The following is a 19,337-nucleotide window of genomic DNA, read 5'->3' on the forward strand; positions in this document are numbered from 1 at the left end:
TAATTGTAATCACACTAAGCGTTCTCATATTTTCCCAAGAATAGTCAGTCTATTATTGGGTTGAGAGGTTTGATTAGGTTCTTCTCTTAAAGAATTTTCATGACCTAACTTAAAGGAATTCCTAGGTCATCACATACTTTAGGTGGTTTGGGTGCCATTGGATTCGTAGGTTTAGTAAGGGTTGGTGTACCTGCCTTGTCCTGTGGAGGCTTATTAGGGTTTGTCTTTGAAGAAGGACTTTCCTGCCAGACGGTTGTCACCTGGTGTACTTCAGTCCTTTTCTTCTTAGGAATCGACTCAAATGTTGGTAAGCTTTAACTTCTTTTCCCTCTTTTACTTCTTTCTCGATCGCATTTTCGAGATTATTGCCTGTTTTTAACAGATTCTTCATGTTTTGGAAGGTCTTTATTGTGAATCCAACAAAATATCGTTCATTGACGCTTTCTAGAATCATATTGATTTATCGATGTTTTCTCGAAAGGGAATCAATTTCTTCAGCTACGACTTTCCATCTTTCTATAAAAATCGAGAATTTCTCATTTTCCCATTGCTTAATGTTCTTAAGCCTCTTCTATGGTCTTTCTAGATTAAGTTGCATGCTAAAGCATTCTATAAACATTGCATCCAGTTCCTCGATGGTTTACAAATATCCTACCATTTGCTAGTGATACCATCATAGTGCGACGTCATTGAGGTATTGGGGGAATAGATGGAGAGTCGTCGGCTCTCCGAGTTACAATAGATTCATTATTGATGTGTACATCTTAAAGAAGACATGTGTATCGCTTTTACCAATGTATTTGGATATGATGAGTAATTTAATAACTAGCGGAATGAATGCTCTCTCGACTGTTTTTATAGCGTCTTTCTAGTCATAGTGTTCATTGATTACTTTGTCCTTAACTATCTTATTCATCTATGTTGCATTTCATCTTGCATGACCCGAACTTGAGCCATTTGGCATTCATATTCCATGGAGGGTGGCTGGTCAACCACTGGAATGGGTTCTTGTGTGGTTCCATGGGGTTAGGTCCATCCTCGTGAGTCTCGTGTTGTGCCTGTGTAGTTTGGTAGAAATGTTCTTTGGAATTTTTATAGTATGAGACTTCCTCTTGAATTTGAGGATTAGTAGGATTGGAATTGATAGGGGTGAACATAATTAGGATAGGAAAGATAGGAAATCGGGAAGAAGAATGCATGTTTTGGGATGTGGACGGTATTTGTTGATTAGATAAAGAACTCGTGATTAGCGCAAGTTGCTCCGTCACATGCTACAAAATTGCCTTCATTTCCTTGAATTCAGTCTTAAAGACTAATTTAGGTACTAGGGTTTCTTCAGCCATTATATTGCGGATGAAACATCCAATTTTTGGGTTCTTTTCTTTAGGGCCGTATCGATTGTTTGTAGTTGTGGATTGAAGCGAAGAGAAAGAAATGAGGGTTTGCAGTTATAACGTAAGTATAGTGCAATGCATATGCATGTAAAATAAATTCTAGAGAATGAACATCTCTTTATGATTCTGAGTTTGGAAATATACGAGCTATTATACAAAATACTCTCGCTTAGTTTGTTACATGTGTGTCTCTCTTGTTGGTATTTATAGAGAGAGAGAGATAGAAAAAGTGACGACAAAGGATATAAGTTTTAAGTCCTACTATAGCCTGTTCCTACACTTGAATTTTCCTCCTCTTCATTTTTCATGGTCTGTTCATATTCTTCGAGAATATCAGTCAAGTAATTCCTTCCCTCCTTTTGGATTCCCATTTTTGAGGCGTTGTGCCACTTCTCTAAATAGCCAAAATAGCCCTTGTAATCAATCAGTCTATCTATAGCGATGACATTTCCCGTATAAGGAGGCATGAAGTCATGACATAATTATTTAAAAAGATCATGAGTGTAATAAGAAGTGACCCATTTCAAACCCATCAGTGTGATCATAGGTTCGTCGCCCATCATGTAGGACATCTTCTTAATGGGATACCATGAAAGTAATTCCCTAACTTCATTGTCGTTATTTATGATTCTCATTCTTTGATATTGAAGAGTAGGGCTCATGGTGTCCCTAGGGCCTATTGGTGGAAGGCGTCGAAGTTTATCAAGCAGCCAAATGTAGAGTATTAGAGGTGAGCCTCTTTTGCTCATGGTAGAAGTTAAATATGATTCATTTAATCCCATTAGTGTCTTTAATAGGATAATACTTGAGTGATCTTTGTTCCCTCTACATAGATGGTATGCTACCTCTAGGATTTTGGAGGATGGTTTATCATCCGCCAGATCCAAGAAGAATTAAGCCAATAGGACTGTTACCATCATCATTGATGAGCCCAAGGTCAAATGAACTTCTCCATTTATGACTTCCATTTTCGTCCTTTTTTGGAAGTCGATAGTAGCCTTCTTGAGGATGGTTTCAGATGTCGTTTTGGTGTATCTGTATTCCTATTGCAACAACTTTCTTAATGACATTGATTCTAAAAAGATCTTGAGATGTGGAATTTTGTTGTTGTTAATCATTAAGATAACCCTGAATTCCTCTATGGTTGGGCACATTTTCCTATCCCCTTGAAGTAAACTCGGCTAGAAGAGCTCCACTTTTTTGCATTTACATCAGTAAAGTCTTGTTTATCTTAAAACTGATAAACCTCATGATGAGAGTCAATCCATAAATCTCGTGGTTCCACTCGTTTTCATGGAAGTTTTCGATCGAAGGGATCATGGCGATATCACTTAGCATGGACATCATCTAAAATTTGAAGTTCAAAACAATTTGCTAAAATATATTTGTTTTGAAAAGGAAACATCTTAAGATGTTCATTTAGACTATATATGCATACAAATAATACATACATAGTAGTCACATAGGGGTTTACGTGACAAGGTTTAGTTGTTTGGGTACGACAAACAACCGTCTTGAAGAGAGTATTCAAGTTTTTTGTGCTAAGGAGAATAATAAGAGAGTATCATTCACCGATAATTGGGGGGTATACCACCTCCATAAACTAGGAATATCAACTCAATTAGAAATTTCCCCTCATCTACACAATGCATACGTCCTATTGGACGGCTCATTGCCAAAGTGAGGGGTCGATCCCATGCATTCTAGTTTTTCCTCTTGCAACATCACTAGGTTTGTGATAAGTTGTCGTTCCTTATCGAAAATATTTGCACTTAATTTGTATATGTACCGAGCTCTATCATGTACTTCTGAAAGTAATTTAGGGTTATGTACCCCTTGATAGGCCCATACATTTATTAGGATAAAGGCCTATGAATCTGTTATGTGTTATACCTTTTAAGATGTTCTTGTTAAGTTGAAAATGTAATAAAACATTTTTCAAAAGTCAAGTTTATGTTTACAAGCTAAAAAATTTAATCCTTAGTAGAGTCACCAAAGAGTTGTAACCCCTAGAAAACCCTTGCCCCGAAAAGCTTGAGGTTCGAGAAATTCCAACCTCAGTTTGTTTGTCAAGAATCTTTTTAAATAAAATATTATTTTAAAAGATTTATAGAAACACGTCTTGATATTTTAGAATTAATTATAACAATAATTAATTTTGATCAATTTTTAAATATTTTTAGATTTAATATAATCAAATTATAATTTGATTAAAGAAGTCTATATTTTAAATTAATTAAAAATAATTAATTTAAAAGATTATTTATTTGATAAGACTCGCCAATTGATTTTGAAAATAAATAAAAATTATACGTTTACAAACGTATTTTTGACCAGAGTCTCTTTTTGGTTCGATATTTGGTGATACTTGAGAAAGAGTTTTCGCGCTATATCATATGTACCCGTTTAAAACGGTCTCTACTATATAAAATCTTACGTTTTAAAAATTGGTTTTATTACATTTTATTTGACCAATTATTCTTCTATCCTAAACATGCACAAGTTTTCATGTATTTAAAATTGTATCAATAATATTTAAATGCTGATACCTTTAGCTGATGTAGATAATTAGTGAGGAATGTATATGAAAAATTATCAATTTGAAGATATTAGGATTTAAAAATAAATCCCAAACTGGTCATTGTCAAAATACTTTTTTATGAAAGCATTCTAAAAATATTTTGAAATTTTTTTCTAATTTTTTAGAATTTTAGAAAATGGTTTGGGTTTTCAAAAATAAAAAAGAACCGAACATGCCCTAGGACTAATGTTCTCGGTCTTGTGTGTGATTTCTATCGGTCCTGGGCTAAGACCCTCGATCGAGGTGCGGGGATCCTCGATCGAGTGGCTGAAGACTCTCAATAAGGTGCGGGAGTCATCGGTCCTAGGTGCGAGAGTCCTCGGTCATATACAAGGATCCTTGGGCGGGTGCGAGAATTCTCGATTGGGTGTAGAAATATTCCTCGGTCCTAGGTTAGCCTTGTGTTATCTTTCCTCAGTCGGATATCAAACCTGCGTTAACTTCTTGCTGACATTGGGCTAGGTTTTTTCGGTCAGAAATTGAGCCTGAGCTTTAGCTAAACCTAGACTAGGTTTATCGATCGAAAGTTAGCATTGGGCTAACCTTTCTCAATCGTCAAGAACATTAAACTGCAAATTTGATGTTTTTGACAGAGACCTTGCTCCATTAATTCAAGGTCATGGGAAGCTTCATATAGTTCCCAGGATCATTTATAACATCATCCCGACGTGTCATTCGATTAGGATGATGTTCCATTCAACTCGAACAATTTGGGTATAAAAAATGGGGTTTTGATTTTTAGGCTTTAATGAAGTATGAGGAGCTTGCCAATAACTTCTTTATCTTTATATGGTTGAATGAAACTAAAACTAAAACATGAACAATGTCTGTTCATTTTAACCAATTCTAGAACTAAATTTTTTAATTTTATAAAAAATTTAGGTTTTGATCTTATAATTCTTACAAACATGTTGGTCAGCTTTCTAGGTTGTTGTTCTTAAACAATAACTCAAGAACAAAAACCTGATTTTGAAAATTTTCAAATTTAAATTTGGGGTTTTTAGCTTTATTGGATTTTGCTGCAACAAAAAGTTTACAAAAGATCATAAGATTGTTTCTCAATCAAGAAATCAAATAATAATGCAGTATATAAAACTGGCAAAACTGAAATATAAAGAATTCAATTCAAACTGGTAATTCGAATTTTAGTGTGATTGGAAGTTTACTTGGAGATGGAGAACACTCTTTAACTCCTAGAGAAGTTTTCTGAATATTTGAATTAGAGCTTTATAGCCTTATACAAAAATTCCAAATTTTTAGAAAAGCTTGAATAACTTTAATGGCGGATTTATTTTTGGGGATGATTGAGGGTTTGCGAGTGGATCTCTTGCCTTCGGTTTGCCCAAAGGAGGCTATTTATAGCCTCTCAAGGTCGGTTCATCGACCAAGTGGATCAAATTAAGTCAAAAGGCCATTGATGTTGTTTTGGATGTTCTCCGGTCAGTTGCTGATATAGGCTGCAATGATGCCTCAAGGTGCATAGGAAATGATCACAAGAGTAGGGTGATCATTTCACCTTTTGAACGAAGTCAAAAGGTTGAAAAACGACAAAGTTTCATTTTTGGAAAATCAAAGATGGAATTGTTCTTATCCAGTTCGTCGTCGCGACGAAGAAGACAAACTAGACAAGAACGAAGGCATTTTCTCATTCTTATTTGAGCGCTGAGGAAGGGCTAAATCGTTGTCATTTTGAGCCTAAGCGCAAACTCCATTGGCGATGAGCGATGAGCGGTTCACGCGTGTCTAGGCTAACGTCATTGGAGGCGTTCATCTATGATCCTGTGTTGCACGGAAGCACCTTTCTTTCCTTGCAGCGGACGACGCTGATGGCTCTCATGCGTTGGATGAGCTTCCAACGCTCGTCCTATGGCCGTAGGGTCTACTGCAACAAATCTTCTTAATTCCGGCTACTGCAGATCACGCTCCATTTTCAGCCTAAGGGCTTGTTTGAAATTGATTTTTCTTTCATTCAATTGGTTTTATTTTTAATTTACAAAATATACAAAATATACAAAATATTTTTAATAATTATGACATTTATTTGCCAATTTTATTTTATTTTATTTATTTTATTTTTTTTTGGGTTTAACAAATAATTTATTTGGGATAGAATGAATACAACATTTATCTTAAATTATTTATCTTAATTCTCATTATTTTTTTAAAATTAACTTGAGATGAGATGAGTAAAACATTTATCTTAAATTATTATTTTTTTCTTTGACCATTATTTTTAATTAATTGAGATTTCAGTTAGTTTTAATCAAGGCCTTGTTTTTAATTATTTTTATCTTATTTATTCAAAATAATTATTTAAAAATTTATAAATTGGGTAACTAAAATTTAAGTGCTTACAAAAAAAAAAATATCCTCTTAGTTAATTCTAAATTAAAATGAGATAATTAATTGTTGGTGATGCAAACTATACTCTTAGGCTTCATTTGATATTTGGGTTATTGGGATAAAACCCAGATTTTATCTCAAAACCCAACCATCATATCCAAAATCAAATCAATCATTTTATAAATTAAAATATCAAAATTACCCTTTAATTAAATATTTTATTTTATATTATTAAAAAATAATATTAATATATATATATATATTATATTTATTTTATTACATTATAAAATTTATTTTCATATAATTTAAATTAATAAATTATTTTATTTTTAAAAATTATATTAATTATATTAAATAAAAATAAATTCAAAATAAAAAAAAATTACCAACTATATTATCTAATATACCATTTAAAATTTTAATTTATTTTAATAAATAATTATACTAGAAAATAAATTTAAATAAAAAATATTAATTAATTTATAAATATATCTCATTTAAATTAAATATTTATAAAGAAATTTTTTATTATTATTTATTTATTTTTATATAAACTAACTTTAAATTATCCTTCTAAATAAATACTATAATAGATTTGTTTGATTTTTGGTTATTATATTATAAAATTTATTTCATTTAAAATGTTATATTATTATATTAAATAAAAATATACACAATATAAATAAAATTATAATATACTATATTATTTTATATAATATTTAAATTATAATTATAACATTAATTTTCATTTAAATTTTAGTTGATGTATTAATAAAACTTAATATTAATATATCTATAATTTTTAATATTTATTTTATTATATTATATTTTAAATTTTATTTGAATATAAATTAAATTAATATATTTTAAAAATGTATTTGAGAGAGAAGAAGAAAGGTAGGGATATTATTGGTAATATAAATTAAAAAACTAATTTTTTCTTAATTTCATCAAATAAGGTTATTTGGGATAAAACCCTGATAAAATCCTAATAACCCAAAGATCAAACAAGCCTATATAGGTCCACACAATGACCCCATAAAATATTTTTTAATTATTAATTATATATTATAAGTGATAGTATCTATTCTATTCCCTCTTTGTCATGTTTATTATTATTATTAACTTAAAACTTATTATATTAATATATCGATATATTATATCAAAGTTGTATGATATAGTTATTATATTTATATAATTAATTTATGTATATATTTTAATTTAAAAAAAATAATTAGTATTATTAATTTAATTTTGTTAATCACAAATCTTTGTTGGCATTGAACCTCTCTATTCTTAGGGGTGGCCCAGGTTAGCTCCCTAATTTATTTATATTTAAAAAAGTCTTATAAATATTGTATTTACTTTTTTTGTAAAATTTCATAAAATAATAAAATAAAATACAGAAAAACAATACAATTTTGAACCGTTTATAGAACAAAGAAAAAGAAATATCACTAATCAACATAATCGGAATGTCACATAATATATATAGAGAGAATTAGAGATACACGTATGAGCCCTCTTAGACAATATTTAGTGCTGAAACATATAAAATATCAAAATATAAATGTATAAAAAAATCAATTAAAAGAATTATTGTTTAAACTTTAAGAATAGTTTATTATTTGAAGGATAGTCTTCCGACAGTCCACTACGCACGTACGTGTACCCTATCACCTATGCCCTTGGAAGAAACCAATTTCTTCCTTTTGGCCTCAAATGTTGTTGGAACTTGGAACAACCTTTATTCTTCATAAATAATAATAATTTTTCAAAATTATATAAGAAAATATTTATAAGGTTATTTAAAACGCTCTTGATTGAAGTGGATATTTTAAGTTAGTTTTAACATAAAAATAAAATAAAATTATTTCTTATGACCCAGATTATAATTTTCTATAAGATTGGAATTTATTTATGATTATGACTGAGGATTAAAGGATTCAAAATAAATAATTTATTTAAAATTATTAATTAATTATAAATTCATAAAATTAAGAGTTTAATTTAAATTTAAAATCAATACATTAATTATATATATTTATTATCAATATGCATAAATAAATATAAAATTAATTCTGAGAATATTATAAAAATAAATGACACTACAAATTAATAATCCTAACTAAGGTAGTTAGAATGATAAGAATAAAACGAAAAATTACAAATTTATTTCCTATTTAATATATAAATAATCTATTTATCTTTATTTCATTTACGCAATTAAATTATTAATTAAAATACTAAAATAATTTTTTCGAAAAATTTATTCAATAATAATATATTTTAAGTTTTTTTTTTTAGAAAATAATTCAATTTTTTATAACCTTAATCTAAACAAATTGATTTAAATACCTTAATCCCTAATAAGAAAAAAAAAGTCTTTGAAATCTGCAAATTTTAACCAAGTTATTTTTATTAGGTATTTATAAAAAAAATTAATGAATATGAGAAACAGTTCTTTAAATAGATTTTGCCATGATGTGTATCTATTATATAGTGGAAGCTTCACTAGAAGCATTTTGCTTGGTGGTTTATAATCTCTTTTCTTATCCGTTTGATCTGATCATAGGATACTCGACATAGTGATAGGATCAAATCACATGGACAAATGAAGCTTTATAAAGTAATTATTTTAGAATAACTATTTTTTTTTAAAGAGCTTTAAAAGTTAAAAGCAAATTGTATAGTGCTGGTCCGTCGTCTCACCCTTATCTTCCATACTAGAGTTGGGCAATAGATTTGATAAATACAAATCGATACGATCCAACACGATATTTTTACGGAACAACACGATATGATATTATCTCACTTGAGTCTTGAAATGACACGATACAAGCACAAGACGACACGATCACGACACGATTATGAGTATATACGATCGTAACACGGTTACGAGTCGACACGGACAAAACACGAGTATAGACACGAGCACGAGTATATACATGAAACGATATAAACAGAATTAGTCAAATGACTTAAGCTACTCACATTAACATTTTCTAAACCTATTATATTTTTATTAAATTAATAAATTATTTAATTTCATAAATGTAATATTTATAATTAAAATTAAATATATAATATTAACTTAAATAATATAAATTAAAATAAAATATAAAAATTAATAAAATTAATAAAAATAAATAAATTATATGAATAGAAATGTGAATCTATTAATCATTTTTTAGATATTATTTTTATTAATTACTTATTAATTTTTAAAATTTAAATTATTTCTAATTTTAATTATTATTAATACATTAAATAATAAATATATGATAATAATTTTAATTTTAATAATATAATAATATATTTAGAATTTTTACCCACCTTTTCCATTTTCTTACTTAAACTGCCCATCTTTATATTAACATTATCAAATTAGCTCGTCTCTCAGTCTCCTAGTAATTGATTACATATTTAATTATTTATCATCATATCATTTTAAAAACTTTAAATCACTCTAAAATTTACAAGTTAAAAGAAATTTTATCAAACAAAAAATATAATTTATAAAATAAAAAAATATAATTTTATTAATTAAATAAAAATCTAATTTATAAAATTAATATTAATTAAAAAAAAATACAATAGTGAATAGTTATAGAAATATTTTATAACCTAAAAAATCTCAAACTACTTTTAATTATATTAAACAAAAAATTAATAATATATTAATTTCAAAATTATTTTCATAAAAAATATATTTATTTGCCGATTAATTACATATTTGTATATCACTAAATCAATTAAATTATATTAAATCACTCTAAAATTTTAAAAGTTAATAAAACATTTTTTTTAAAAATTATATTTCATCATAAAAAAATCTCCACTACTTTTAATTATATATAATAATAAATATCATATATACTTAATAAAATAATTAAGTATAATTTCTTATCTAATATTTTAAAAATTATAAAATTTCATATTTATCGTATTTAATTAGTTTAATATATTCTTTTTTGAAAATAAATTAATAACTTTATAACAATAAATTTAACTATTTTATTTGAATAATTATTTATATATTTTAAAGCATATTTTAAATAATTGACATTCAAATTATTATTTATAAATATAGGTTAAAATTTATATTTACACATTACACATATTAAATAACTTTTTAAATAAATTTAATACATTTAACTTATTAAATTAAATTAAAAAATTTAAATTAAAATAAATTAATAATCATATTTTATAATTTTTATTAACAATATATTTTAATATATATATAATAAATAATTAACATGAATGTGTCAAAACACGATTGTGTTGACATGATGACAAAATCTAGTCGGAATAACATAAAATACAAATTTAAACACGAGTTAGGACGATACGAATAAACTCGTGGACACGAATAACACGACACGAAAGAGTATGTGAATCATAATATTTTGAGTGGGTCAAGACACGATACAACATGCATAAGATTGAGACACGACACAACATGACAAGATTGAGAGTCTAACTCGACTTGCTCGAATCGAATAAGAATGTTTATGGACGATGCCCAACTCTATTCCAGACCCCTTACAGAGTTAAAGTCTAGTTTGATTTAACAAAAAGGAGCAATCCAACAATATCGGTACTGAAAACTACTTCAAATTTCATGCTACCAAATTGTTTAAGTTAACTTAATTAGTATTTTTTTTTAAATTATCATATTATTATAAAAAGCGAAAGTAGTTTAAACACAACAAAACTAAACATAAACAATTAAAATTAAAATTTATGAAAACCAAGATATTAACTAGTAGCATGAAAGTACTAAAGAAGGACAATAAACTCTCAAACATATTGACCGGATTTTCAGAAGGAATATCTGAAAGTCTTTATCAAATTTATCTTAGGGTTGAAAGATCTGTTTAAGCCCACCAAAATTTTATTTATTATATAAAGAGAAATGACTCTAATTTTCTAATTTTTTAAATCTGATTTATACTTGATCCTCTCATTTACAATTTTTTTTACCTACCAAGTCTATATATATCTCAACCTTTTAAAAATAGTAATAGTTATAATAGTTTATTAGTGATTAGTCTAATAATTTTTTAAATCATATTTAGGTTCGATTCTCTCTAATTATATATTATTATTATTTTAACACTAATTAATTAGTGTTCATTATTATATGTACTTAATGATAACATAGAATCACATATCCAAATTAATTTGTTTCAATTATATTCTTTAGAGTATTTGGTCAAGGAGAAACAAAAATATTGCACTCAAATTTTGATTTAGATGAAGAGAATATAAGCTTTTTAGAAATATTTCAGAATTCAGGTATGAACATAAAATTATCAATAACTTTTGAGTTTCACTTGAATTCAATTTTAAGTACAGTCAAATCTAGACTTCGATTAGAACAGTAAATGTTTTTTTTCCAAATGAAGTTTATACTTAGTTAGTCTTCAAGTAAAATAGAGCTTTGAGATATGAATTTTTGACATTATGTTTTACTAGGATTTATTCCCTAATTAGGAAACATGACTTTTCATGATTTATTTCTCTAGAATCAATGAGTTTTTGTTTGGGTAGTTTTTTTTCTTAAACATCTTAGTACCTTTTACATTAGTTGATTTTTAATTTTAAAGTAAATATTTTGACTTATCGAAAGATAATAATTTTGTTGTTTATAAAATTAATGGTTGATACTTGAGTGAACGGTCTTTTTAACATTCTAAAAGTTCATATATTGTGAAAATTAATTTAGTTTGAAGAATAATTTTAATTCTTTTGAGTTGACTATATTTTTAAGATAAAATTGTCGTCATGTTTTTAAACGTCAAATCTAATTTAACTAAGTCAATTGATCATTTGGATGGTAATAATTTTGTCGTTTATAAGATTCATTATTTGTCGGTTTATAAGATTCATTATTTGTCGGTTTATAAGATTAATGGTTTGTCGTTTGTTTAGGTTCACTCGACATTTAAATATATTTTTTAATTTTATTCACTTTGGAAGATAACTTTAGTTCTTTTGAGATAACAATCATTTAAGGTTGTGATTGTTTTATAATGCGTTTCTACGTCAAAGTTGATAATTATATTGTTATTTTGTCGTTAATAAATTATTTTTTTGTATGAAACTTGAAATAATTGTTTTTATCCTATAATATTTCTTGAATATTGTTATCGGATAAGATAAAAGATGCGTAATATCTTTTTAGATTTTATATAAATTATATATATATATATATATATATATATATATATATATATATATATATATATATATATATATATATATATATATATATATATATATGAATTAAAAAAACTAACACAATAATGAATATTTAAAGTGATAGTGATGTTCCTCTATTTTAACTTGCAACTTATTTATTAGGGAATGAATTGAACATTAAATTATCAAGAATTAGCCTATTTAAGCACTTAATGAGCTACAAACTAATTAATTAATATATATAAGTGAGATAAGCTAAGCTAGAAAAATAAATATACATAATTATTTAAGAGTTATTGACATGGAAATGAATGAAGTGTTATATTCTATTTAATTAAAATAGAATAATTATATATATTATTTGTATTTGTAAAGCATTATTTTATATAGTAATGCATAAAAACAAAGTCAAGTAAAATCTGAAAATTCAATTTTTTTGTCCCAAAGTTAATACCAAGAAATATATCATCATAGTATACAATAAACAAGAAAACCATTGAAAATATTTAAGCACTTCCACTTATAATTAATATATTTGATTTCTGAAATTAATTTTATTACAATATTCTTTAAATATAGACAATGCAAAACATGCAATTTAAATATTTCTAGTGACATTCATTATTATCCTTGAATTTTTCAGTTCACAGTTTTTTTCTTAATTAATAAAAAAAAGTTAACCCAACCTATATATATAATCATACCCTACTGTAACGAAGTCACAACCAGGACCTCGATGATCGAACAGTGAAGAAATTATATTGGAAAGTGAATAGAAACTCTAGATAATGAAAACAAACTGAAATGAGATTCTGTCTATTGAACTTGATAGAAAATAACACGATTACAATCCTTAAATAAAGTAAACATAACTAAGACTCTTAAACTAAGACATGAAGAGTCTCATTTATTAGATAAGATCAAGAGTCTTGGACAATCCAAGAGGCTCTTTAACAGCCAAAGACTCCTTAATTATTATTATTATTACTTTAATTTTTAACACTCCCCCTTAAAGTGATGCCCGATGAACTAGTCCCAACTTAGATCGTAGATTTTCGAAAGGACCTTTAGGAAGTGCTTTTGTGAAGATATCAACAACATTGTCTTCACTTCTTACTACAACCATCTCAATGATTCCCTCTAATACTTTTTCACGAATAAAGTGATGCTCCAACTCAATGTGTTTTGTCCTCGCATGAAACACAGGATTTGAAGTCAATTTAATAGCACTCAAATTATCTCCATGTATAGGAACTGGATGATCAAACTTGACATGAAAATCCTCCCATAGTCTACGAAGCCATATGCACTCCTGTGTTGCGTGAGTTGATGCTTTGTATTCCGCTTCTGTTGTAGACAAGGATACCGATCCTTGTTTCCTACTACTCCAAGATATGCTAGTGTTTCCACAAAGAAAAACAAACCCAGATGTGGACCTTCGATCGTCTCGATCTCCAGCAAGGTCAGCATCTGCATATCCTTGCAAGACAAATTTCGCATCTTTCTCATATAGTAGACCAATATCTAGTGAGGTATTAATATACTTCAAAATTTTCTTCGCTTCTTCGAGGTGTGGTTTCCTTGGCTCCTGCATGTATCGACTCACCACTCCAACTGCATAAGCAATGTCAGGCCTTGTTATAGTAAGATAAATCAAACTTCCCACAAGAGCACGATAAGGACGAGGATCTGGTAGACATGTTCCTTCATCTCGACTAAGTCTAGGATTTACGTCGAGAGGAGTATAGCTCTTTTTTCCATCAGTCATACCAAATTTTTCTACCAACTTCTTTCGTAGTTGATCTGCGATATAAACAACCCTTTATCGAAATTTTCGATTTGCAGACCAAGAAAGGTTCCAAGTTCACCAAGCTTCTTCATCTCAAAACGAAGCGAGAGCTCTTCTTGTAGACGAGCAACCTCATCATAGTTACTACCCGTCAAGATTATGTCATCCACATAAAGAAGCACCACCACCATCTGTCCATGATTCTGCTTTATAAATAGACTTGAGTCGGATTTTGAAGCCTTGTACCCACAAAATTGAAGATATTCTGCAATCTTTCCATACCAAGCACGCGAGACTTGCTTTAATCCATATAGTGCCTTCTTAAGTCTACAGACCAATTGGGGACCATCAATCTTCTCGAATCCAGGTGGTTGTTCCATATATTTTGGACAATCAAGTTCTCCGTAGAGAAATGCATTCTTGACATCTAATTTCCACAACTTCCATCGAGAACTTGCTGCTAAGGCCAACACAGTGCGAATTTGTGGGTTGATGGATCCATACACCTCCACCATTTCCTTCTCTGGTCATAGCCGATAAACACGCATTTGACTGCCTTCGCATCCAATTTACTCCTTCTCGAGTCTGGAATATGGACATAACAAGTAGATCCAAAAACTCGAAAATGTTTAACATTTGACTTAAAACCAAAAAGCATCTCGAATGGAGAATTAAACTCATTTGGGCTAAGCGGAACTCGATTGATGACATGAGCAGCACAACTCATGCCTTCTGCTCATAACTGCCTTGGTATATTCTTCATATGCAGCCAAGACTTACAAGTCTCTGTAAGGTGTCGAATCTTCCTTTCGGCTATTCCATTTTGTTGTGGGGTCTCAGGGCAGAAGAGTTCTCTTTTTATGCCATTTTGCCTACAAAACACTTCAAACTCTTTTGAGCAAAATTTCCCACCATTGTCTGTCCGCAATACTCGAATTTTCCTTTCCTGTTCTCCTTCTACCGTCTCCTTGAACTCGAGAAATTTAGAGAACACTTCAGACTTCTCTTTCACAAAGTACACCCAAGTGAACCTGGAGAAATCATCCACAAACAGCAACATATATTTACTTCCCGAGTATGAGGCAGTTCGAGTTGGTCCCATCAAGTCACTATGAACTCGATCCAAAGGCCCTTACTTCTCGATACAGAGTTGTCGAAAGGAAGTCGATGAGCCTTCCCATATTGACATCCTTCACACACACTGCCCTCCTCAATTCTCAGATCTTCAGGTAGACCTTCGACAAGTTTCTTTCGAGACATAACACTGAGCTTAGTCATATTGACATGCCCAAGTCTTGCATGCCATAGAAAGGAGGTGCTTTTGTCGTTCACCCTTTCTATGTACGAATTTGAAGCTGAAAGGACAAAGAGATCATTTACCCGAGTTCTAGTATGAACCATATCCGCCTTGATTTCTTTCACGTTCCTTAAGAATTTCACATCATTTGGACCGAACAACACAAGGTTTCCAGCATCTACAGTATTTGCAACCAAGAAGAGATTCTTCTAAATTCCTGGAACGTGGTAGACATTCTTCAGAGTAATAGATTCTCCTTTATCGCTTTCAATGACAACTGATCCTTCCTTTTTAACTTCGTGAACCGAGTTATCTTCCGTGACAATGCCACCGCCCCCATTATGAACTCGACTCGACGAGAATACGGAATCATCTCTAGTAACGTGATGTTCGCACCCTGAATCAACGATCCACCTTTGATCGATCTCCTGTTTACCATGAGAAGCCTCTGTTTGCTTTTCCTTCGAAGTCGTCACATCGACATGAAAAGCCTTGTCCCAGTCCTCCTCAACATGCTGGTTAGAATTTTCTCCGAGATTTGAACTAACAAAATTTCCATTCAAATTTACTCGACAATCTCTCTTGAAGTGTCCAGTCTTGCCGCACCTGAAACACTTAAGGGACTTCTTAGGAATATTTGAAGAATCTTGACCTGTTTCTTCCTTCTTCGACTTTCCCTTTTTCCAGCTCGATTTCTTCACGAACAACGCACTGTTTGGCTCCTCCTTTATACTCGTTCCAGCCATTTGTGCGGCCAACGACTCTTGAGATGACAAGAGATTTTCAAACTCCTCGAGTGAAGGTTGTTGAGCCCAACATTGAATCGATGTGATGAATGGTGTATATTCAGGTCGAAGTCCTCGAACAATATTCCTCTTTGTTCGAGCCTCTGAGATTTTCTCATCTGGATTCAATATAGAAATTTATGAGCATATGTTCTTTACCTTAAGAAAGAACTCCGAGACAGATCCAATTTGCTTTGCGGCTGCCAACTCGTTTTCAAGCATCTGGAGACGAGCCTCGTTCTTCTTATTGAAAAGACGATCAAGCGTTTCCCAGATCTCACGAGCAGATCCACAACTGATGATGTGCTCAAACAGATTGTGGGAGATTGACCTCTTCAACACAAATTCTGCCTTCGCGTTGAGTCTCTTCCGCTTCTTCGATGCTTCCGCATTTTCAGCAACATCCTCAAGAGCTACATCATCATCGTCTACGACGATGTCCCACTAATCTTCCCCAACCAGGTACGATTCCATACAAGTTTTTCATATCCTGTAATTTGACTGGTTTAACAACTCCAAACCGAGTCCAGCTACACGACCACCACTTTCCATATCGAATAACAACAATATCTTCTTCAACAATATTACCAAAGCTCTGATACCATGTAACGAAGTCACAACCAGGACCTCGATGATCGAACAGTGAAGAAATTATATTGGAAAGTGAATAGAAACTCTAGATAATGAAAACAAACTGAAATAAGATTCTGTCTATTGAACTTGATAGAAAATAACACGATTACAATCCTTAAATAAAATAAACATAACTAAGACTCTTAAACTAAGACATGAATGAGTCTTGGACAATCCAAGAGACTCTTTAACAACCAAAGACTCCTTAATTATTATTATTATTATTACTTTAATTTTTAACACCTACACCCATGTTATAAATTTGTTCAAAATCTAATTTCAAAAATACTCACTCAATTCTTATTTGGTCTTGAGTTATTTAATATTCTTCAAACTTATATAAAATTTAATTATTTAAGTTAAATAATTAAAATATTATAAAAATAAAAATATTTATTATTTTAATTGAATGATGTGACAATATTATGAAATATTTATAAATAATTTTAAATTATCTCACTCAAAGAAGCTCTTAACCTTTATTTAGTTTCAATTATTCGAATAATATTTAATTAATTTAAAGCTCTATACATAACTTAATCTATGAACTAAAATATTAAAATATTATTAAATCATGTTTGTAAGATTTATTTAATAATACATTACAAAAATCAGACATTATATATTCCTTATTAAGCATGTTTTTGAGATTTATTTATTAATACATTACAAAATCAGACATTATATATTCTTTATTAAACATGTTTTTGAGATTTATTTATTAATACTTTACAAAAATCAGACATTATATATTCTTTATTAAACAATTCAAACCCAAAGAAGATCAACAATAGTTTAAATATATTTATTATTCAAAACTAAAAATAATAAAGAAATATCAGAAGTATCAAGATTTTGTCCCTAAGTTGTTGTGAGAGCTTTAAAACAACAAATGAAACAAACTTGGATTCTTTTTATTTTTTTATATATATTTATATTTTAAATAAATATTTCGAACCACTTTCACTTTCAAATGGAACCCCGGCCAAGTGGCCCCTCTTTTTGTCGATATGTGGTAACTCATGAAAGCATCCAACCATAAAAATAATAAAATAATAAATAATAATAAAAAAAGAAAAAGTCACGGCTCAGAACGTTAAAGAGAGAGAAACCGTTTGACAAATAAATCAAGTCAACCTAAAGCTATATACTTAACCAATAATAAATTCAAGAAAATGGGGAGAAGAATGAGAAGAGTTTGTTTGTTTTTTTAGTTATTCTTCTCAAAAAAAACTTATAATTATACCTTATATATTTTATCAATTAAATTATTCAATTTATTAATTAAATTAAGAAAATTTTAAATTTTATAATAGTTATAATTTTTATTTTTATCATATTATTATATCATTAATATTGTTTACTTAAATAATCAACTTTTTAATAATTAAAAAAATATAATTATTTTTAAAATTTTCAAAAAAAAACTCAACCAAATTCGAATTCGGTCTCTCCTATTCCCACATTTGCTATATATCTAGTCCAATTCTAATAAATTTGCATATGTTATTTGAATTGCTTTCATCATAAACTTGCATAGGTTATTTTGAATTGCTTTCATCATAAATTTGCATCGGTTATTTGAATTGCTTTCATCATTAGAGTTTGATTGACGCATTGTTTTTGAAAATTTTACCAAAAATTTAACGTCTCATTATTATATATTTTTAAATTAATTAATTAAATATTAAAATATATTTACTCTATTATTATAATTAAAATATAAAAATATTATAATAATCAATTAATAAAAAACTTAATATTTTTATATTAAACAGTTTTTTTCTTCTTTTATTTAAAAAAAAAACTCATTAAAACAATTCTCAAATAACCAAACATGCATCAAACAAACAAGTTCAATATATTATTTTTTTTTAATTTAATTAATTTAAATTTAATTCAAATAATTATATATCAAAAAATCAGTTAAACTATCTTTTTATTATTTAATAAAATTAAATACAAATATATTTTCAATAATTTAATCACAAATAAATATTTTTTATCTAACAATATTTAGAAATTCAAACCTTATTTTTTAAAAATTTATTATATAAAAGTTTTCTTATAATTTTTTAAATATATAAAAATTTATTATATAAAAGTTTATTATAATGTTTTTATTCAATTTTTACCTACTGTCATATCAATAAAATATTTTTTACTTTTTATTTTAATAATTTAAAAATAAAATTTGTGATTACGATATATCAATTTAATAAAAAAAATAATAAATTTCTTAAATATATATATATATAAAATATATTTAATAAATAAAAGTTATATTTTATTTATAACCTTATCT

The sequence above is a fragment of the Impatiens glandulifera genome, chromosome 1 (genome assembly GCF_907164915.1).
Source record: "Impatiens glandulifera chromosome 1, dImpGla2.1, whole genome shotgun sequence".
Classification (NCBI taxonomy): Eukaryota; Viridiplantae; Streptophyta; class Magnoliopsida; order Ericales; family Balsaminaceae; genus Impatiens; species Impatiens glandulifera.